Source organism: Triturus cristatus, chromosome 4_1 (genome assembly GCF_964204655.1).
Source record: "Triturus cristatus chromosome 4_1, aTriCri1.1, whole genome shotgun sequence".
Taxonomy (NCBI): domain Eukaryota; kingdom Metazoa; phylum Chordata; class Amphibia; order Caudata; family Salamandridae; genus Triturus; species Triturus cristatus.
Genome location: NC_140585.1, coordinates 119,821,003 through 119,842,879, shown reverse-complemented (window position 1 = coordinate 119,842,879; position 21,877 = coordinate 119,821,003). Strand labels below are relative to the sequence as shown.

At 34.8% G+C, this 21,877-nt stretch overlaps 20 non-coding genes across 20 annotated transcripts; all 20 read right to left on the bottom strand.

Annotated features, from left to right (window-relative positions):
* Positions 1-525: 525 nt before the first annotated feature.
* Positions 526-597, bottom strand: TRNAD-GUC (transfer RNA aspartic acid (anticodon GUC)). Its single transcript has one exon. It is a non-coding gene; the product is annotated as a tRNA-Asp (tRNA).
* A 1,338-nt stretch (positions 598-1,935) lies between these two features.
* TRNAD-GUC (transfer RNA aspartic acid (anticodon GUC)) lies at positions 1,936-2,007 on the bottom strand. Its single transcript has one exon. It is a non-coding gene; the product is annotated as a tRNA-Asp (tRNA).
* Positions 2,008-2,638: 631 nt separating this feature from the next.
* On the bottom strand, positions 2,639-2,710 carry TRNAD-GUC (transfer RNA aspartic acid (anticodon GUC)). Its single transcript has one exon. It is a non-coding gene; the product is annotated as a tRNA-Asp (tRNA).
* A 639-nt stretch (positions 2,711-3,349) lies between these two features.
* TRNAD-AUC (transfer RNA aspartic acid (anticodon AUC)) lies at positions 3,350-3,421 on the bottom strand. Its single transcript has one exon. It is a non-coding gene; the product is annotated as a tRNA-Asp (tRNA).
* Positions 3,422-4,774: 1,353 nt separating this feature from the next.
* Positions 4,775-4,846, bottom strand: TRNAD-GUC (transfer RNA aspartic acid (anticodon GUC)). The gene has a single exon. It is a non-coding gene; the product is annotated as a tRNA-Asp (tRNA).
* Positions 4,847-5,477: 631 nt separating this feature from the next.
* On the bottom strand, positions 5,478-5,549 carry TRNAD-GUC (transfer RNA aspartic acid (anticodon GUC)). The gene has a single exon. It is a non-coding gene; the product is annotated as a tRNA-Asp (tRNA).
* Positions 5,550-6,188: 639 nt separating this feature from the next.
* TRNAD-AUC (transfer RNA aspartic acid (anticodon AUC)) lies at positions 6,189-6,260 on the bottom strand. Its single transcript has one exon. It is a non-coding gene; the product is annotated as a tRNA-Asp (tRNA).
* A 1,355-nt stretch (positions 6,261-7,615) lies between these two features.
* Positions 7,616-7,687, bottom strand: TRNAD-GUC (transfer RNA aspartic acid (anticodon GUC)). Its single transcript has one exon. It is a non-coding gene; the product is annotated as a tRNA-Asp (tRNA).
* A 631-nt stretch (positions 7,688-8,318) lies between these two features.
* Positions 8,319-8,390, bottom strand: TRNAD-GUC (transfer RNA aspartic acid (anticodon GUC)). Its single transcript has one exon. It is a non-coding gene; the product is annotated as a tRNA-Asp (tRNA).
* A 639-nt stretch (positions 8,391-9,029) lies between these two features.
* On the bottom strand, positions 9,030-9,101 carry TRNAD-AUC (transfer RNA aspartic acid (anticodon AUC)). The gene has a single exon. It is a non-coding gene; the product is annotated as a tRNA-Asp (tRNA).
* Positions 9,102-9,750: 649 nt separating this feature from the next.
* On the bottom strand, positions 9,751-9,822 carry TRNAD-GUC (transfer RNA aspartic acid (anticodon GUC)). Its single transcript has one exon. It is a non-coding gene; the product is annotated as a tRNA-Asp (tRNA).
* A 625-nt stretch (positions 9,823-10,447) lies between these two features.
* TRNAD-GUC (transfer RNA aspartic acid (anticodon GUC)) lies at positions 10,448-10,519 on the bottom strand. The gene has a single exon. It is a non-coding gene; the product is annotated as a tRNA-Asp (tRNA).
* A 2,046-nt stretch (positions 10,520-12,565) lies between these two features.
* Positions 12,566-12,637, bottom strand: TRNAD-GUC (transfer RNA aspartic acid (anticodon GUC)). The gene has a single exon. It is a non-coding gene; the product is annotated as a tRNA-Asp (tRNA).
* A 1,337-nt stretch (positions 12,638-13,974) lies between these two features.
* TRNAD-GUC (transfer RNA aspartic acid (anticodon GUC)) lies at positions 13,975-14,046 on the bottom strand. Its single transcript has one exon. It is a non-coding gene; the product is annotated as a tRNA-Asp (tRNA).
* A 625-nt stretch (positions 14,047-14,671) lies between these two features.
* TRNAD-GUC (transfer RNA aspartic acid (anticodon GUC)) lies at positions 14,672-14,743 on the bottom strand. Its single transcript has one exon. It is a non-coding gene; the product is annotated as a tRNA-Asp (tRNA).
* A 625-nt stretch (positions 14,744-15,368) lies between these two features.
* TRNAD-GUC (transfer RNA aspartic acid (anticodon GUC)) lies at positions 15,369-15,440 on the bottom strand. Its single transcript has one exon. It is a non-coding gene; the product is annotated as a tRNA-Asp (tRNA).
* A 1,343-nt stretch (positions 15,441-16,783) lies between these two features.
* On the bottom strand, positions 16,784-16,855 carry TRNAD-GUC (transfer RNA aspartic acid (anticodon GUC)). Its single transcript has one exon. It is a non-coding gene; the product is annotated as a tRNA-Asp (tRNA).
* Positions 16,856-18,903: 2,048 nt separating this feature from the next.
* On the bottom strand, positions 18,904-18,975 carry TRNAD-GUC (transfer RNA aspartic acid (anticodon GUC)). Its single transcript has one exon. It is a non-coding gene; the product is annotated as a tRNA-Asp (tRNA).
* A 1,330-nt stretch (positions 18,976-20,305) lies between these two features.
* TRNAD-GUC (transfer RNA aspartic acid (anticodon GUC)) lies at positions 20,306-20,377 on the bottom strand. The gene has a single exon. It is a non-coding gene; the product is annotated as a tRNA-Asp (tRNA).
* Positions 20,378-21,002: 625 nt separating this feature from the next.
* TRNAD-GUC (transfer RNA aspartic acid (anticodon GUC)) lies at positions 21,003-21,074 on the bottom strand. Its single transcript has one exon. It is a non-coding gene; the product is annotated as a tRNA-Asp (tRNA).
* Between the last annotated feature and the right edge of the window lie 803 nt (positions 21,075-21,877).

The window sequence follows — 21,877 nt, the reverse complement described above, 5'->3', positions numbered from 1 at the left end:
GCAATCTTTTTTCATAAATGATTACAAATCAGAAATTCCTAGCCAAAAATAATCTGCTTTAATAAGAAATGATTGATTAAAATAAATACCTATCTATCGATCTGTCTATCTATCTTTCTATCTATCTATGTATATGTATATATATATATATATATATATATATACTATCAGCTCACTTTACCATTTGCAGCTTATAACCATTTACCACCAGGGGTCACTACTAACAAAAAGCATCCACTCCACTTCTAAATCTAGCCCCTAGAGTTGAGCAGAAGCATAAGATTCCCCACTGCTTCATTCCATTTCCATTAGATTATAGATGTAAATTGTTTTTGATGGTATGGTCTGTGCAGATTGAAATATTCAGAGCATATTCTGACTTTTAGTTAACACATCTGTAAGCAATTTGGCCATCACTGAATTCAACGTTTATCTCAATCGTAATAGACAAGGATAATGACAAATATAGTTTACAATGTTATTAAGTACATCATTTTATTTAATTGTGTGAATAAAAGGAATCGTCTCCCCGTCGGGGAATTGAACCCCGGTCTCCCGCGTGACAGGCGGGGATACTGACCACTATACTAACGAGGACATATTGGCTTCAGTTCAACAGTGCTCACCTTCATGAGGTTAGGGCATGCCCTCAATCAATTCACAGTATTGTAATAGGCAGCTTTGCTTCTTTTGGTTAGGAGAAGTAATCTTTTTTCATAAATGATTACAAATCAGAAATTCCTAGCTAAAAATAATCTGCTTTAATAAGAAATGATTGATTAAAATAAATACCTATTTATCGATCTGTCTATCTATCTTTCTATCTATCTATGTATATATATATATATATATATATATATATATATATATATACAATCAGCTCACTTTACCATTTGCAGCTTATAACCATTTACCACCAGGGGTCACTACTAACAAAAAGCATCCACTCCACTTCTAAATCTAGCCCCTAGAGTTGAGCAGAAGCATAAGATTCCCCACTGCTTCATTCCATTTCCATTAGATTATAGATGTAAATTGTTTTTGATGGTATGGTCTGTGCAGATTGAAATATTCAGAGCATATTCTGACTTTTAGTTAACACATCTGTAAGCAATTTGGCCATCACTGAATTCAACGTTTATCTCAATCGTAATAGACAAGGATAATGACAAATATAGTTTACAATGTTATTAAGTAAATCATTTTATTTAATTGTGTGAATAAAAGGAATCGTCTCCCCGTCGGGGAACTGAACCCCGGTCTCCCGCGTGACAGGCGGGGATACTGACCAGTATACTAACGAGGACATATTGTCTTCAGTTCAACAGTGCTCACCTTCATGAGGTTAGGGCATGCCCTCAATCAATTCACAGTATTGTAATAGGCAGCTTTGCTTCTTTTGGTTAGGAGAAGCAATCTTTTTTCATAAATGATTACAAATCAGAAATTCCTAGCCAAAAATAATCTGCTTTAATAAGAAATGATTGATTAAAATAAATACCTATCTATCGATCTGTCTATCTATCTTTCTATCTATCTATGTATATGTATATACATATATATATATATATATACTATCAGCTCACTTTACCATTTGCAGCTTATAACCATTTACCACCAGGGGTCACTACTAACAAAAAGCATCCACTCCACTTCTAAATCTAGCCCCTAGAGTTGAGCAGAAGCATAAGATTCCCCACTGCTTCATTCCATTTCCATTAGATTATAGATGTAAATTGTTTTTGATGGTATGGTCTGTGCAGATTGAAATATTCAGAGCATATTCTGACTTTTAGTTAACACATCTGTAAGCAATTTGGCCATCACTGAATTCAACGTTTATCTCAATCGTAATAGAGAAGGATAATGACAAATATAGTTTACAATGTTATTAAGTACATCATTTTATTTAATTGTGTGAATAAAAGGAATCGTTTCCCCGTCGGGGAATTGAACCCCGGTCTCCCGCGTGACAGGCGGGGATACTGACCACTATACTAACGAGGACATATTGTCTTCAGTTCAACAGTGCTCACCTTCATGAGGTTAGGGCATGCCCTCAATCAATTCACAGTATTGTAATAGGCAGCTTTGCTTCTTTTGGTTAGGAGAAGCAATCTTTTTTCATAAATGATTACAAATCAGAAATTCCTAGCCAAAAATAATCTGCTTTAATAAGAAATGATTGATTAAAATAAATACCTATCTATCGATCTGTCTATCTATCTTTCTATCTATCTATGTATATGTATATATATATATATATATATATATATACTATCAGCTCACTTTACCATTTGCAGCTTATAACCATTTACCACCAGGGGTCACTACTAACAAAAAGCATCCACTCCACTTCTAAATCTAGCCCCTAGAGTTGAGCAGAAGCATAAGATTCCCCACTGCTTCATTCCATTTCCATTAGATTATAGATGTAAATTGTTTTTGATGGTATGGTCTGTGCAGATTGAAATATTCAGAGCATATTCTGACTTTTAGTTAACACATCTGTAAGCAATTTGGCCATCACTGAATTCAACGTTTATCTCAATCGTAATAGACAAGGATAATGACAAATATAGTTTACAATGTTATTAAGTACATCATTTTATTTAATTGTGTGAATAAAAGGAATCGTCTCCCCGTCGGGGAATTGAACCCCGGTCTCCCGCGTGACAGGCGGGGATACTGACCACTATACTAACGAGGACATATTGTCTTCAGTTCAACAGTGCTCACCTTCATGAGGTTAGGGCATGCCCTCAATCAATTCACAGTATTGTAATAGGCAGCTTTGCTTCTTTTGGTTAGGAGAAGTAATCTTTTTTCATAAATGATTACAAATCAGAAATTCCTAGCTAAAAATAATCTGCTTTAATAAGAAATGATTGATTAAAATAAATACCTATTTATCGATCTGTCTATCTATCTTTCTATCTATCTATGTATATATATATATATATATATATATATATATATATATATATACAATCAGCTCACTTTACCATTTGCAGCTTATAACCATTTACCACCAGGGGTCACTACTAACAAAAAGCATCCACTCCACTTCTAAATCTAGCCCCTAGAGTTGAGCAGAAGCATAAGATTCCCCACTGCTTCATTCCATTTCCATTAGATTATAGATGTAAATTGTTTTTGATGGTATGGTCTGTGCAGATTGAAATATTCAGAGCATATTCTGACTTTTAGTTAACACATCTGTAAGCAATTTGGCCATCACTGAATTCAACGTTTATCTCAATCGTAATAGACAAGGATAATGACAAACATAGTTTACAATGTTATTAAGTACATCATTTTATTTAATTGTGTGAATAAAAGGAATCGTCTCCCCGTCGGGGAATTGAACCCCGGTCTCCCGCGTGATAGGCGGGGATACTGACCACTATACTAACGAGGACATATTGGCTTCAGTTCAACAGTGCTCACCTCCATGAGGTTAGGGCATGCCCTCAATCAATTCACAGTATTGTAATAGGCAGCTTTGCTTCTTTTGGTTAGGAGAAGTAATCTTTTTTCATAAATGATTACAAATCAGAAATTCCTAGCTAAAAATAATCTGCTTTAATAAGAAATGATTGATTAAAATAAATACCTATTAATCGATCTGTCTATCTATCTTTCTATCTATCTATGTATATATATATATATATATATATATATATATATATATATATATATATATACAATCAGCTCACTTTACCATTTGCAGCTTATAACCATTTACCACCAGGGGTCACTGCTAACAAAAAGCATCCACTCCACTTCTAAATCTAGCCCCTAGAGTTGAGCAGAAGCATAAGATTCCCCACTGCTTCATTCCATTTTCCATTAGATTACAGATGTAAATTGTTTTTGATGGTATGGTCTGTGCAGATTGAAATATTCAGAGCATATTCTGACTTTTAGTTAACACATCTGTAAGCAATTTGGCCATCACTGAATTCAACGTTTATCTCAATCGTAATAGAGAAGGATAATGACAAATATAGTTTACAATGTTATTAAGTACATCATTTTATTTAATTGTGTGAATAAAAGGAATCGTCTCCCCGTCGGGGAATTGAACCCCGGTCTGCCGCGTGACAGGCGGGGATACTGACCACTATACTAACGAGGACATATTGGCTTCAGTTCAACAGTGCTCACCTCCATGAGGTTAGGGCATGCCCTCAATCAATTCACAGTATTGTAATAGGCAGCTTTGCTTCTTTTGGTTAGGAGAAGCAATCTTTTTTCATAAATGATTACTAATCAGAAATTCCTAGCCAAAAATAATCTGCTTTAATAAGAAATGATTGATTAAAATAAATACCTATTTATCGATCTGTCTATCTATCTTTCTATCTATCTATGTATATGTATATATATATATATATATATATATATATACAATCAGCTCACTTTACCATTTGCAGCTTATAACCATTTACCACCAGGGGTCACTACTAACAAAAAGCATCCACTCCACTTCTAAATCTAGCCCCTAGAGTTGAGCAGAAGCATAAGATTCCCCACTGCTTCATTCCATTTCCATTAGATTATAGATGTAAATTGTTTTTGATGGTATGGTCTGTGCAGATTGAAATATTCAGAGCATATTCTGACTTTTAGTTAACACATCTGTAAGCAATTTGGCCATCACTGAATTCAACGTTTATCTCAATCGTAATAGACAAGGATAATGACAAATATAGTTTACAATGTTATTAAGTACATCATTTTATTTAATTGTGTGAATAAAAGGAATCGTTTCCCCGTCGGGGAATTGAACCCCGGTCTCCCGCGTGACAGGCGGGGATACTGACCACTATACTAACGAGGACATATTGTCTTCAGTTCAACAGTGCTCACCTTCATGAGGTTAGGGCATGCCCTCAATCAATTCACAGTATTGTAATAGGCAGCTTTGCTTCTTTTGGTTAGGAGAAGTAATCTTTTTTCATAAATGATTACAAATCAGAAATTCCTAGCCAAAAATAATCTGCTTTAATAAGAAATGATTGATTAAAATAAATACCTATCTATCGATCTGTCTATCTATCTTTCTATCTATCTATGTATATGTATATATATATATATATATATATATATACTATCAGCTCACTTTACCATTTGCAGCTTATAACCATTTACCACCAGGGGTCACTACTAACAAAAAGCATCCACTCCACTTCTAAATCTAGCCCCTAGAGTTGAGCAGAAGCATAAGATTCCCCACTGCTTCATTCCATTTCCATTAGATTATAGATGTAAATTGTTTTTGATGGTATGGTCTGTGCAGATTGAAATATTCAGAGCATATTCTGACTTTTAGTTAACACATCTGTAAGCAATTTGGCCATCACTGAATTCAACGTTTATCTCAATCGTAATAGACAAGGATAATGACAAATATAGTTTACAATGTTATTAAGTACATCATTTTATTTAATTGTGTGAATAAAAGGAATCGTCTCCCCGTCGGGGAATTGAACCCCGGTCTCCCGCGTGACAGGCGGGGATACTGACCACTATACTAACGAGGACATATTGTCTTCAGTTCAACAGTGCTCACCTTCATGAGGTTAGGGCATGCCCTCAATCAATTCACAGTATTGTAATAGGCAGCTTTGCTTCTTTTGGTTAGGAGAAGTAATCTTTTTTCATAAATGATTACAAATCAGAAATTCCTAGCTAAAAATAATCTGCTTTAATAAGAAATGATTGATTAAAATAAATACCTATTTATCGATCTGTCTATCTATCTTTCTATCTATCTATGTATATATATATATATATATATATATATATATATATATATATACAATCAGCTCACTTTACCATTTGCAGCTTATAACCATTTACCACCAGGGGTCACTACTAACAAAAAGCATCCACTCCACTTCTAAATCTAGCCCCTAGAGTTGAGCAGAAGCATAAGATTCCCCACTGCTTCATTCCATTTCCATTAGATTATAGATGTAAATTGTTTTTGATGGTATGGTCTGTGCAGATTGAAATATTCAGAGCATATTCTGACTTTTAGTTAACACATCTGTAAGCAATTTGGCCATCACTGAATTCAACGTTTATCTCAATCGTAATAGACAAGGATAATGACAAACATAGTTTACAATGTTATTAAGTACATCATTTTATTTAATTGTGTGAATAAAAGGAATCGTCTCCCCGTCGGGGAATTGAACCCCGGTCTCCCGCGTGATAGGCGGGGATACTGACCACTATACTAACGAGGACATATTGGCTTCAGTTCAACAGTGCTCACCTCCATGAGGTTAGGGCATGCCCTCAATCAATTCACAGTATTGTAATAGGCAGCTTTGCTTCTTTTGGTTAGGAGAAGTAATCTTTTTTCATAAATGATTACAAATCAGAAATTCCTAGCTAAAAATAATCTGCTTTAATAAGAAATGATTGATTAAAATAAATACCTATTAATCGATCTGTCTATCTATCTTTCTATCTATCTATGTATATATATATATATATATATATATATATATATATATATATATATATATATACAATCAGCTCACTTTACCATTTGCAGCTTATAACCATTTACCACCAGGGGTCACTGCTAACAAAAAGCATCCACTCCACTTCTAAATCTAGCCCCTAGAGTTGAGCAGAAGCATAAGATTCCCCACTGCTTCATTCCATTTTCCATTAGATTACAGATGTAAATTGTTTTTGATGGTATGGTCTGTGCAGATTGAAATATTCAGAGCATATTCTGACTTTTAGTTAACACATCTGTAAGCAATTTGGCCATCACTGAATTCAACGTTTATCTCAATCGTAATAGAGAAGGATAATGACAAATATAGTTTACAATGTTATTAAGTACATCATTTTATTTAATTGTGTGAATAAAAGGAATCGTCTCCCCGTCGGGGAATTGAACCCCGGTCTGCCGCGTGACAGGCGGGGATACTGACCACTATACTAACGAGGACATATTGGCTTCAGTTCAACAGTGCTCACCTCCATGAGGTTAGGGCATGCCCTCAATCAATTCACAGTATTGTAATAGGCAGCTTTGCTTCTTTTGGTTAGGAGAAGCAATCTTTTTTCATAAATGATTACTAATCAGAAATTCCTAGCCAAAAATAATCTGCTTTAATAAGAAATGATTGATTAAAATAAATACCTATTTATCGATCTGTCTATCTATCTTTCTATCTATCTATGTATATGTATATATATATATATATATATATATATATACAATCAGCTCACTTTACCATTTGCAGCTTATAACCATTTACCACCAGGGGTCACTACTAACAAAAAGCATCCACTCCACTTCTAAATCTAGCCCCTAGAGTTGAGCAGAAGCATAAGATTCCCCACTGCTTCATTCCATTTCCATTAGATTATAGATGTAAATTGTTTTTGATGGTATGGTCTGTGCAGATTGAAATATTCAGAGCATATTCTGACTTTTAGTTAACACATCTGTAAGCAATTTGGCCATCACTGAATTCAACGTTTATCTCAATCGTAATAGACAAGGATAATGACAAATATAGTTTACAATGTTATTAAGTACATCATTTTATTTAATTGTGTGAATAAAAGGAATCGTTTCCCCGTCGGGGAATTGAACCCCGGTCTCCCGCGTGACAGGCGGGGATACTGACCACTATACTAACGAGGACATATTGTCTTCAGTTCAACAGTGCTCACCTTCATGAGGTTAGGGCATGCCCTCAATCAATTCACAGTATTGTAATAGGCAGCTTTGCTTCTTTTGGTTAGGAGAAGCAATCTTTTTTCATAAATGATTACAAATCAGAAATTCCTAGCCAAAAATAATCTGCTTTAATAAGAAATGATTGATTAAAATAAATACCTATCTATCGATCTGTCTATCTATCTTTCTATCTATCTATGTATATGTATATATATATATATATATATATATATACTATCAGCTCACTTTACCATTTGCAGCTTATAACCATTTACCACCAGGGGTCACTACTAACAAAAAGCATCCACTCCACTTCTAAATCTAGCCCCTAGAGTTGAGCAGAAGCATAAGATTCCCCACTGCTTCATTCCATTTCCATTAGATTATAGATGTAAATTGTTTTTGATGGTATGGTCTGTGCAGATTGAAATATTCAGAGCATATTCTGACTTTTAGTTAACACATCTGTAAGCAATTTGGCCATCACTGAATTCAACGTTTATCTCAATCGTAATAGACAAGGATAATGACAAATATAGTTTACAATGTTATTAAGTACATCATTTTATTTAATTGTGTGAATAAAAGGAATCGTCTCCCCGTCGGGGAATTGAACCCCGGTCTCCCGCGTGACAGGCGGGGATACTGACCACTATACTAACGAGGACATATTGTCTTCAGTTCAACAGTGCTCACCTTCATGAGGTTAGGGCATGCCCTCAATCAATTCACAGTATTGTAATAGGCAGCTTTGCTTCTTTTGGTTAGGAGAAGTAATCTTTTTTCATAAATGATTACAAATCAGAAATTCCTAGCTAAAAATAATCTGCTTTAATAAGAAATGATTGATTAAAATAAATACCTATTTATCGATCTGTCTATCTATCTTTCTATCTATCTATGTATATATATATATATATATATATATATATATATATATATATACAATCAGCTCACTTTACCATTTGCAGCTTATAACCATTTACCACCAGGGGTCACTACTAACAAAAAGCATCCACTCCACTTCTAAATCTAGCCCCTAGAGTTGAGCAGAAGCATAAGATTCCCCACTGCTTCATTCCATTTCCATTAGATTATAGATGTAAATTGTTTTTGATGGTATGGTCTGTGCAGATTGAAATATTCAGAGCATATTCTGACTTTTAGTTAACACATCTGTAAGCAATTTGGCCATCACTGAATTCAACGTTTATCTCAATCGTAATAGACAAGGATAATGACAAACATAGTTTACAATGTTATTAAGTACATCATTTTATTTAATTGTGTGAATAAAAGGAATCGTCTCCCCGTCGGGGAATTGAACCCCGGTCTCCCGCGTGATAGGCGGGGATACTGACCACTATACTAACGAGGACATATTGGCTTCAGTTCAACAGTGCTCACCTCCATGAGGTTAGGGCATGCCCTCAATCAATTCACAGTATTGTAATAGGCAGCTTTGCTTCTTTTGGTTAGGAGAAGTAATCTTTTTTCATAAATGATTACAAATCAGAAATTCCTAGCTAAAAATAATCTGCTTTAATAAGAAATGATTGATTAAAATAAATACCTATTAATCGATCTGTCTATCTATCTTTCTATCTATCTATGTATATATATATATATATATATATATATATATATATATATATATATATATATACAATCAGCTCACTTTACCATTTGCAGCTTATAACCATTTACCACCAGGGGTCACTACTAACAAAAAGCATCCACTCCACTTCTAAATCTAGCCCCTAGAGTTGAGCAGAAGCATAAGATTCCCCACTGCTTCATTCCATTTCCATTAGATTATAGATGTAAATTGTTTTTGATGGTATGGTCTGTGCAGATTGAAATATTCAGAGCATATTCTGACTTTTAGTTAACACATCTGTAAGCAATTTGGCCATCACTGAATTCAACGTTTATCTCAATCGTAATAGACAAGGATAATGACAAATATAGTTTACAATGTTATTAAGTACATCAATTTATTTAATTGTGTGAATAAAAGGAATCGTCTCCCCGTCGGGGAATTGAACCCCGGTCTCCCGCGTGACAGGCGGGGATACTGACCACTATACTAACGAGGACATATTGGCTTCAGTTCAACAGTGCTCACCTCCATGAGGTTAGGGCATGCCCTCAATCAATTCACAGTATTGTAATAGGCAGCTTTGCTTCTTTTGGTTAGGAGAAGCAATCTTTTTTCATAAATGATTACAAATCAGAAATTCCTAGCCAAAAATAATCTGCTTTAATAAGAAATGATTGATTAAAATAAATACCTATTTATCGATCTGTCTATCTATCTTTCTATCTATCTATGTATATGTATATATATATATATGTATATACAATCAGCTCACTTTACCATTTGCAGCTTATAACCATTTACCACCAGGGGTCACTACTAACAAAAAGCATCCACTCCACTTCTAAATCTAGCCCCTAGAGTTGAGCAGAAGCATAAGATTCCCCACTGCTTCATTCCATTTCCATTAGATTATAGATGTAAATTGTTTTTGATGGTATGGTCTGTGCAGATTGAAATATTCAGAGCATATTCTGACTTTTAGTTAACACATCTGTAAGCAATTTGGCCATCACTGAATTCAACGTTTATCTCAATCGTAATAGACAAGGATAATGACAAATATAGTTTACAATGTTATTAAGTACATCATTTTATTTAATTGTGTGAATAAAAGGAATCGTCTCCCCGTCGGGGAATTGAACCCCGGTCTCCCGCGTGACAGGCGGGGATACTGACCACTATACTAACGAGGACATATTGGCTTCAGTTCAACAGTGCTCACCTTCATGAGGTTAGGGCATGCCCTCAATCAATTCACAGTATTGTAATAGGCAGCTTTGCTTCTTTTGGTTAGGAGAAGTAATCTTTTTTCATAAATGATTACAAATCAGAAATTCCTAGCTAAAAATAATCTGCTTTAATAAGAAATGATTGATTAAAATAAATACCTATTTATCGATCTGTCTATCTATCTTTCTATCTATCTATGTATATATATATATATATATATATATATATATATATATATATATATATATATACAATCAGCTCACTTTACCATTTGCAGCTTATAACCATTTACCACCAGGGGTCACTACTAACAAAAAGCATCCACTCCACTTCTAAATCTAGCCCCTAGAGTTGAGCAGAAGCATAAGATTCCCCACTGCTTCATTCCATTTTCCATTAGATTACAGATGTAAATTGTTTTTGATGGTATGGTCTGTGCAGATTGAAATATTCAGAGCATATTCTGACTTTTAGTTAACACATCTGTAAGCAATTTGGCCATCACTAAATTCAACGTTTATCTCAATCGTAATAGAGAAGGATAATGACAAATATAGTTTACAATGTTATTAAGTACATCATTTTATTTAATTGTGTGAATAAAAGGAATCGTCTCCCCGTCGGGGAATTGAACCCCGGTCTGCCGCGTGACAGGCGGGGATACTGACCACTATACTAACGAGGACATATTGGCTTCAGTTCAACAGTGCTCACCTCCATGAGGTTAGGGCATGCCCTCAATCAATTCACAGTATTGTAATAGGCAGCTTTGCTTCTTTTGGTTAGGAGAAGCAATCTTTTTTCATAAATGATTACAAATCAGAAATTCCTAGCCAAAAATAATCTGCTTTAATAAGAAATGATTGATTAAAATAAATACCTATTTATCGATCTGTCTATCTATCTTTCTATCTATCTATGTATATGTATATATATATATATATATATATATACAATCAGCTCACTTTACCATTTGCAGCTTATAACCATTTACCACCAGGGGTCACTACTAACAAAAAGCATCCACTCCACTTCTAAATCTAGCCCCTAGAGTTGAGCAGAAGCATAAGATTCCCCACTGCTTCATTCCATTTCCATTAGATTATAGATGTAAATTGTTTTTGATGGTATGGTCTGTGCAGATTGAAATATTCAGAGCATATTCTGACTTTTAGTTAACACATCTGTAAGCAATTTGGCCATCACTGAATTCAACGTTTATCTCAATCGTAATAGAGAAGGATAATGACAAATATAGTTTACAATGTTATTAAGTACATCATTTTATTTAATTGTGTGAATAAAAGGAATAGTCTCCCCGTCGGGGAATTGAACCCCGGTCTCCCGCATGACAGGCGGGGATACTGACCACTATACTAACGAGGACATATTGGCTTCAGTTCAACAGTGCTCACCTCCATGAGGTTAGGGCATGCCCTCAATCAATTCACAGTATTGTAATAGGCAGCTTTGCTTCCTTTGGTTAGGAGAAGCAATCTTTTTTCATAAATGATTACAAATCAGAAATTCCTAGCCAAAAATAATCTGCTTTAATAAGAAATGATTGATTAAAATAAATACCTATTTATCGATCTGTCTATCTATCTTTCTATCTATCTATGTATATGTATATATATATATATATATACAATCAGCTCACTTTACCATTTGCAGCTTATAACCATTTACCACCAGGGGTCACTACTAACAAAAAGCATCCACTCCACTTCTAAATCTAGCCCCTAGAGTTGAGCAGAAGCATAAGATTCCCCACTGCTTCATTCCATTTCCATTAGATTATAGATGTAAATTGTTTTTGATGGTATGGTCTGTGCAGATTGAAATATTCAGAGCATATTCTGACTTTTAGTTAACACATCTGTAAGCAATTTGGCCATCACTGAATTCAACGTTTATCTCAATCGTAATAGACAAGGATAATGACAAATATAGTTTACAATGTTATTAAGTACATCATTTTATTTAATTGTGTGAATAAAAGGAATCGTCTCCCCGTCGGGGAATTGAACCCCGGTCTCCCGCGTGACAGGCGGGGATACTGACCACTATACTAACGAGGACATATTGGCTTCAGTTCAACAGTGCTCACCTCCATGAGGTTAGGGCATGCCCTCAATCAATTCACAGTATTGTAATAGGCAGCTTTGCTTCCTTTGGTTAGGAGAAGCAATCTTTTTTCATAAATGATTACAAATCAGAAATTCCTAGCTAAAAATAATCTGCTTTAATAAGAAATGATTGATTAAAATAAATACCTATTTATCGATCTGTCTATCTATCTTTCTATCTATCTATGTATATGTATATATATATATATATATATATATATATATATATACAATCAGCTCACTTTACCATTTGCAGCTTATAACCATTTACCACCAGGGGTCACTACTAACAAAAAGCATCCACTCCACTTCTAAATCCAGCCCCTAGAGTTGAGCAGAAGCATAAGATTCCCCACTGCTTCATTCCATTTTCCATTAGATTACAGATGTAAATTGTTTTTGATGGTATGGTCTGTGCAGATTGAAATATTCAGAGCATATTCTGACTTTTAGTTAACACATCTGTAAGCAATTTGGCCATCACTGAATTCAACGTTTATCTCAATCGTAATAGAGAAGGATAATGACAAATATAGTTTACAATGTTATTAAGTACATCATTTTATTTAATTGTGTGAATAAAAGGAATCGTCTCCCCGTCGGGGAATTGAACCCCGGTCTGCCGCGTGACAGGCGGGGATACTGACCACTATACTAACGAGGACATATTGGCTTCAGTTCAACAGTGCTCACCTCCATGAGGTTAGGGCATGCCCTCAATCAATTCACAGTATTGTAATAGGCAGCTTTGCTTCTTTTGGTTAGGAGAAGCAATCTTTTTTCATAAATGATTACAAATCAGAAATTCCTAGCCAAAAATAATCTGCTTTAATAAGAAATGATTGATTAAAATAAATACCTATTTATCGATCTGTCTATCTATCTTTCTATCTATCTATGTATATGTATATATATATATATATATATACAATCAGCTCACTTTACCATTTGCAGCTTATAACCATTTACCACCAGGGGTCACTACTAACAAAAAGCATCCACTCCACTTCTAAATCTAGCCCCTAGAGTTGAGCAGAAGCATAAGATTCCCCACTGCTTCATTCCATTTCCATTAGATTATAGATGTAAATTGTTTTTGATGGTATGGTCTGTGCAGATTGAAATATTCAGAGCATATTCTGACTTTTAGTTAACACATCTGTAAGCAATTTGGCCATCACTGAATTCAACGTTTATCTCAATCGTAATAGACAAGGATAATGACAAATATAGTTTACAATGTTATTAAGTACATCATTTTATTTAATTGTGTGAATAAAAGGAATCGTCTCCCCGTCGGGGAATTGAACCCCGGTCTCCCGCGTGACAGGCGGGGATACTGACCACTATACTAACGAGGACATATTGGCTTCAGTTCAACAGTGCTCACCTCCATGAGGTTAGGGCATGCCCTCAATCAATTCACAGTATTGTAATAGGCAGCTTTGCTTCTTTTGGTTAGGAGAAGCAATCTTTTTTCATAAATGATTACAAATCAGAAATTCCTAGCCAAAAATAATCTGCTTTAATAAGAAATGATTGATTAAAATAAATACCTATTTATCGATCTGTCTATCTATCTTTCTATCTATCTATGTATATGTATATATATATATATATATATACAATCAGCTCACTTTACCATTTGCAGCTTATAACCATTTACCACCAGGGGTCACTACTAACAAAAAGCATCCACTCCACTTCTAAATCTAGCCCCTAGAGTTGAGCAGAAGCATAAGATTCCCCACTGCTTCATTCCATTTCCATTAGATTATAGATGTAAATTGTTTTTGATGGTATGGTCTGTGCAGATTGAAATATTCAGAGCATATTCTGACTTTTAGTTAACACATCTGTAAGCAATTTGGCCATCACTGAATTCAACGTTTATCTCAATCGTAATAGACAAGGATAATGACAAATATAGTTTACAATGTTATTAAGTACATCATTTTATTTAATTGTGTGAATAAAAGGAATCGTCTCCCCGTCGGGGAATTGAACCCCGGTCTCCCGCGTGACAGGCGGGGATACTGACCACTATACTAACGAGGACATATTGGCTTCAGTTCAACAGTGCTCACCTCCATGAGGTTAGGGCATGCCCTCAATCAATTCACAGTATTGTAATAGGCAGCTTTGCTTCTTTTGGTTAGGAGAAGCAATCTTTTTTCATAAATGATTACAAATCAGAAATTCCTAGCCAAAAATAATCTGCTTTAATAAGAAATGATTGATTAAAATAAATACCTATTTATCGATCTGTCTATCTATCTTTCTATCTATCTATGTATATGTATATATATATATATATATATACAATCAGCTCACTTTACCATTTGCAGCTTATAACCATTTACCACCAGGGGTCACTACTAACAAAAAGCATCCACTCCACTTCTAAATCTAGCCCCTAGAGTTGAGCAGAAGCATAAGATTCCCCACTGCTTCATTCCATTTCCATTAGATTATAGATGTAAATTGTTTTTGATGGTATGGTCTGTGCAGATTGAAATATTCAGAGCATATTCTGACTTTTAGTTAACACATCTGTAAGCAATTTGGCCATCACTGAATTCAACGTTTATCTCAATCGTAATAGACAAGGATAATGACAAATATAGTTTACAATGTTATTAAGTACATCATTTTATTTAATTGTGTGAATAAAAGGAATCGTCTCCCCGTCGGGGAATTGAACCCCGGTCTCCCGCGTGACAGGCGGGGATACTGACCACTATACTAACGAGGACATATTGGCTTCAGTTCAACAGTGCTCACCTTCATGAGGTTAGGGCATGCCCTCAATCAATTCACAGTATTGTAATAGGCAGCTTTGCTTCTTTTGGTTAGGAGAAGTAATCTTTTTTCATAAATGATTACAAATCAGAAATTCCTAGCTAAAAATAATCTGCTTTAATAAGAAATGATTGATTAAAATAAATACCTATTTATCGATCTGTCTATCTATCTTTCTATCTATCTATGTATATATATATATATATATATATATATATATATATATATATATATATACAATCAGCTCACTTTACCATTTGCAGCTTATAACCATTTACCACCAGGGGTCACTACTAACAAAAAGCATCCACTCCACTTCTAAATCTAGCCCCTAGAGTTGAGCAGAAGCATAAGATTCCCCACTGCTTCATTCCATTTTCCATTAGATTACAGATGTAAATTGTTTTTGATGGTATGGTCTGTGCAGATTGAAATATTCAGAGCATATTCTGACTTTTAGTTAACACATCTGTAAGCAATTTGGCCATCACTAAATTCAACGTTTATCTCAATCGTAATAGAGAAGGATAATGACAAATATAGTTTACAATGTTATTAAGTACATCATTTTATTTAATTGTGTGAATAAAAGGAATCGTCTCCCCGTCGGGGAATTGAACCCCGGTCTGCCGCGTGACAGGCGGGGATACTGACCACTATACTAACGAGGACATATTGGCTTCAGTTCAACAGTGCTCACCTCCATGAGGTTAGGGAATGCCCTCAATCAATTCACAGTATTGTAATAGGCAGCTTTGCTTCTTTTGGTTAGGAGAAGCAATCTTTTTTCATAAATGATTACAAATCAGAAATTCCTAGCCAAAAATAATCTGCTTTAATAAGAAATGATTGATTAAAATAAATACCTATTTATCGATCTGTCTATCTATCTTTCTATCTATCTATGTATATGTATATATATATATATATATATACAATCAGCTCACTTTACCATTTGCAGCTTATAACCATTTACCACCAGGGGTCACTACTAACAAAAAGCATCCACTCCACTTCTAAATCTAGCCCCTAGAGTTGAGCAGAAGCATAAGATTCCCCACTGCTTCATTCCATTTCCATTAGATTATAGATGTAAATTGTTTTTGATGGTATGGTCTGTGCAGATTGAAATATTCAGAGCATATTCTGACTTTTAGTTAACACATCTGTAAGCAATTTGGCCATCACTGAATTCAACGTTTATCTCAATCGTAATAGACAAGGATAATGACAAATATAGTTTACAATGTTATTAAGTACATCATTTTATTTAATTGTGTGAATAAAAGGAATCGTCTCCCCGTCGGGGAATTGAACCCCGGTCTCCCGCGTGACAGGCGGGGATACTGACCACTATACTAACGAGGACATATTGGCTTCAGTTCAACAGTGCTCACCTCCATGAGGTTAGGGCATGCCCTCAATCTATTCACAGTATTGTAATAGGCAGCTTTGCTTCCTTTGGTTAGGAGAAGCAATCTTTTTTCATAAATGATTACAAATCAGAAATTCCTAGCCAAAAATAATCTGCTTTAATAAGAAATGATTGATTAAAATAAATACCTATTTATCGATCTGTCTATCTATCTTTCTATCTATCTATGTATATGTATATATATATATATATATATATATATACAATCAGCTCACTTTACCATTTGCAGCTTATAACCATTTACCACCAGGGGTCACTACTAACAAAAAGCATCCACTCCACTTCTAAATCTAGCCCCTAGAGTTGAGCAGAAGCATAAGATTCCCCACTGCTTCATTCCATTTCCATTAGATTATAGATGTAAATTGTTTTTGATGGTATGGTCTGTGCAGATTGAAATATTCAGAGCATATTCTGACTTTTAGTTAACACATCTGTAAGCAATTTGGCCATCACTGAATTCAACGTTTATCTCAATCGTAATAGACAAGGATAATGACAAATATAGTTTACAATGTTATTAAGTACATCATTTTATTTAATTGTGTGAATAAAAGGAATCGTCTCCCCGTCGGGGAATTGAACCCCGGTCTCCCGCGTGACAGGCGGGGAGACTGACCACTATACTAACGAGGACATATTGGCTTCAGTTCAACAGTGCTCACCTCCATGAGGTTAGGGCATGCCCTCAATCAATTCACAGTATTGTAATAGGCAGCTTTGCTTCTTTTGGTTAGGAGAAGCAATCTTTTTTCATAAATGATTACAAATCAGAAATTCCTAGCCAAAAATAATCTGCTTTAATAAGAAATGATTGATTAAAATAAATACCTATTTATCGATCTGTCTATCTATCTTTCTATCTATCTATGTATATATATATATATATATATATATATATATATATATATATATATATATACAATCAGCTCACTTTACCATTTGCAGCTTATAACCATTTACCACCAGGGGTCACTACTAACAAAAAGCATCCACTCCACTTCTAAATCTAGCCCCTAGAGTTGAGCAGAAGCATAAGATTCCCCACTGCTTCATTCCATTTTCCATTAGATTACAGATGTAAATTGTTTTTGATGGTATGGTCTGTGCAGATTGAAATATTCAGAGCATATTCTGACTTTTAGTTAACACATCTGTAAGCAATTTGGCCATCACTAAATTCAACGTTTATCTCAATCGTAATAGAGAAGGATAATGACAAATATAGTTTACAATGTTATTAAGTACATCATTTTATTTAATTGTGTGAATAAAAGGAATCGTCTCCCCGTCGGGGAATTGAACCCCGGTCTGCCGCGTGACAGGCGGGGATACTGACCACTATACTAACGAGGACATATTGGCTTCAGTTCAACAGTGCTCACCTCCATGAGGTTAGGGAATGCCCTCAATCAATTCACAGTATTGTAATAGGCAGCTTTGCTTCTTTTGGTTAGGAGAAGCAATCTTTTTTCATAAATGATTACAAATCAGAAATTCCTAGCCAAAAATAATCTGCTTTAATAAGAAATGATTGATTAAAATAAATACCTATTTATCGATCTGTCTATCTATCTTTCTATCTATCTATGTATATGTATATATATATATATATATATACAATCAGCTCACTTTACCATTTGCAGCTTATAACCATTTACCACCAGGGGTCACTACTAACAAAAAGCATCCACTCCACTTCTAAATCTAGCCCCTAGAGTTGAGCAGAAGCATAAGATTCCCCACTGCTTCATTCCATTTCCATTAGATTATAGATGTAAATTGTTTTTGATGGTATGGTCTGTGCAGATTGAAATATTCAGAGCATATTCTGACTTTTAGTTAACACATCTGTAAGCAATTTGGCCATCACTGAATTCAACGTTTATCTCAATCGTAATAGACAAGGATAATGACAAATATAGTTTACAATGTTATTAAGTACATCATTTTATTTAATTGTGTGAATAAAAGGAATCGTCTCCCCGTCGGGGAATTGAACCCCGGTCTCCCGCGTGACAGGCGGGGATACTGACCACTATACTAACGAGGACATATTGGCTTCAGTTCAACAGTGCTCACCTCCATGAGGTTAGGGCATGCCCTCAATCTATTCACAGTATTGTAATAGGCAGCTTTGCTTCCTTTGGTTAGGAGAAGCAATCTTTTTTCATAAATGATTACAAATCAGAAATTCCTAGCCAAAAATAATCTGCTTTAATAAGAAATGATTGATTAAAATAAATACCTATTTATCGATCTGTCTATCTATCTTTCTATCTATCTATGTATATGTATATATATATATATATATATATATATACAATCAGCTCACTTTACCATTTGCAGCTTATAACCATTTACCACCAGGGGTCACTACTAACAAAAAGCATCCACTCCACTTCTAAATCTAGCCCCTAGAGTTGAGCAGAAGCATAAGATTCCCCACTGCTTCATTCCATTTCCATTAGATTATAGATGTAAATTGTTTTTGATGGTATGGTCTGTGCAGATTGAAATATTCAGAGCATATTCTGACTTTTAGTTAACACATCTGTAAGCAATTTGGCCATCACTGAATTCAACGTTTATCTCAATCGTAATAGACAAGGATAATGACAAATATAGTTTACAATGTTATTAAGTACATCATTTTATTTAATTGTGTGAATAAAAGGAATCGTCTCCCCGTCGGGGAATTGAACCCCGGTCTCCCGCGTGACAGGCGGGGAGACTGACCACTATACTAACGAGGACATATTGGCTTCAGTTCAACAGTGCTCACCTCCATGAGGTTAGGGCATGCCCTCAATCAATTCACAGTATTGTAATAGGCAGCTTTGCTTCTTTTGGTTAGGAGAAGCAATCTTTTTTCATAAATGATTACAAATCAGAAATTCCTAGCCAAAAATAATCTGCTTTAATAAGAAATGATTGATTAAAATAAATACCTATTTATCGATCTGTCTATCTATCTTTCTATCTATCTATGTATATGTATATATATATATATATATATATACAATCAGCTCACTTTACCATTTGCAGCTTATAACCATTTACCACCAGGGGTCACTACTAACAAAAAGCATCCACTCCACTTCTAAATCTAGCCCCTAGAGTTGAGCAGAAGCATAAGATTCCCCACTGCTTCATTCCATTTCCATTAGATTATAGATGTAAATTGTTTTTGATGGTATGGTCTGTGCAGATTGAAATATTCAGAGCATATTCTGACTTTTAGTTAACACATCTGTAAGCAATTTGGCCATCACTGAATTCAACGTTTATCTCAATCGTAATAGACAAGGATAATGACAAATATAGTTTACAATGTTATTAAGTACATCATTTTATTTAATTGTGTGAATAAAAGGAATCGTCTCCCCGTCGGGGAATTGAACCCCGGTCTCCCGCGTGACAGGCGGGGATACTGACCACTATACTAACGAGGACATATTGGCTTCAGTTCAACAGTGCTCACCTCCATGAGGTTAGGGCATGCCCTCAATCAATTCACAGTATTGTAATAGGCAGCTTTGCTTCTTTTGGTTAGGAGAAGCAATCTTTTTTCATAAATGATTACAAATCAGAAATTCCTAGCCAAAAATAATCTGCTTTAATAAGAAATGATTGATTAAAATAAATACCTATTTATCGATCTGTCTATCTATCTTTCTATCTATCTATGTATATGTATATATATATATATATATATACAATCAGCTCACTTTACCATTTGCAGCTTATAACCATTTACCACCAGGGGTCACTACTAACAAAAAGCATCCACTCCACTTCTAAATCTAGCCCCTAGAGTTGAGCAGAAGCATAAGATTCCCCACTGCTTCATTCCATTTCCATTAGATTATAGATGTAAATTGTTTTTGATGGTATGGTCTGTGCAGATTGAAATATTCAGAGCATATTCTGACTTTTAGTTAACACATCTGTAAGCAATTTGGCCATCACTGAATTCAACGTTTATCTCAATCGTAATAGACAAGGATAATGACAAATATAGTTTACAATGTTATTAAGTACATCATTTTATTTAATTGTGTGAATAAAAGGAATCGTCTCCCCGTCGGGGAATTGAACCCCGGTCTCCCGCGTGACAGGCGGGGATACTGACCACTATACTAACGAGGACATATTGGCTTCAGTTCAACAGTGCTCACCTTCATGAGGTTAGGGCATGCCCTCAATCAATTCACAGTATTGTAATAGGCAGCTTTGCTTCTTTTGGTTAGGAGAAGTAATCTTTTTTCATAAATGATTACAAATCAGAAATTCCTAGCTAAAAATAATCTGCTTTAATAAGAAATGATTGATTAAAATAAATACCTATTTATCGATCTGTCTATCTATCTTTCTATCTATCTATGTATATATATATATATATATATATATATATATATATATATATATATATATATATATATACAATCAGCTCACTTTACCATTTGCAGCTTATAACCATTTACCACCAGGGGTCACTACTAACAAAAAGCATCCACTCCACTTCTAAATCTAGCCCCTAGAGTTGAGCAGAAGCATAAGATTCCCCACTGCTTCATTCCATTTTCCATTAGATTACAGATGTAAATTGTTTTTGATGGTATGGTCTGTGCAGATTGAAATATTCAGAGCATATTCTGACTTTTAGTTAACACATCTGTAAGCAATTTGGCCATCACTAAATTCAACGTTTATCTCAATCGTAATAGAGAAGGATAATGACAAATATAGTTTACAATGTTATTAAGTACATCATTTTATTTAATTGTGTGAATAAAAGGAATCGTCTCCCCGTCGGGGAATTGAACCCCGGTCTGCCGCGTGACAGGCGGGGATACTGACCACTATACTAACGAGGACATATTGGCTTCAGTTCAACAGTGCTCACCTCCATGAGGTTAGGGCATGCCCTCAATCAATTCACAGTATTGTAA